This window comes from Sinocyclocheilus anshuiensis, unplaced genomic scaffold (genome assembly GCF_001515605.1).
Source record: "Sinocyclocheilus anshuiensis isolate Anshui unplaced genomic scaffold, SAMN03320099.WGS_v1.1 scaffold819, whole genome shotgun sequence".
Lineage (NCBI taxonomy): Eukaryota > Metazoa > Chordata > Actinopteri > Cypriniformes > Cyprinidae > Sinocyclocheilus > Sinocyclocheilus anshuiensis.
Window position 1 is genome coordinate 255,361 of NW_015548238.1, and position 225 is coordinate 255,585.

The 225-nt window shown below is 42.2% G+C and overlaps 1 pseudogene; it reads left to right on the forward strand.

The window, feature by feature from the left end:
- The window catches only part of LOC107654784 (intraflagellar transport protein 52 homolog), a 9,805-nt pseudogene that overhangs the window by 8,563 nt on the left and 1,017 nt on the right, over nucleotides 1-225 (forward strand).

The following is a 225-nucleotide window of genomic DNA, read 5'->3' on the forward strand; positions in this document are numbered from 1 at the left end:
GGTCTGAATAAGGAAAGCAATAACTTTGCCATAGTATCCTTTCAAATGTTAAAGTTGCCACAGTCATGTGCTGCCCCCAACAAACCGCCACCCTGCCCCCGGAAAAAAAGTTCAGGCTCAGGATTGTTTTTTTTGCTTTAACCCCTGCACAACTAGAAATCAGTGGTTAAGTTGTATTTACAACACTGTTCCAGAACAGTTCAACCCAAATATTCAGATGTGTGC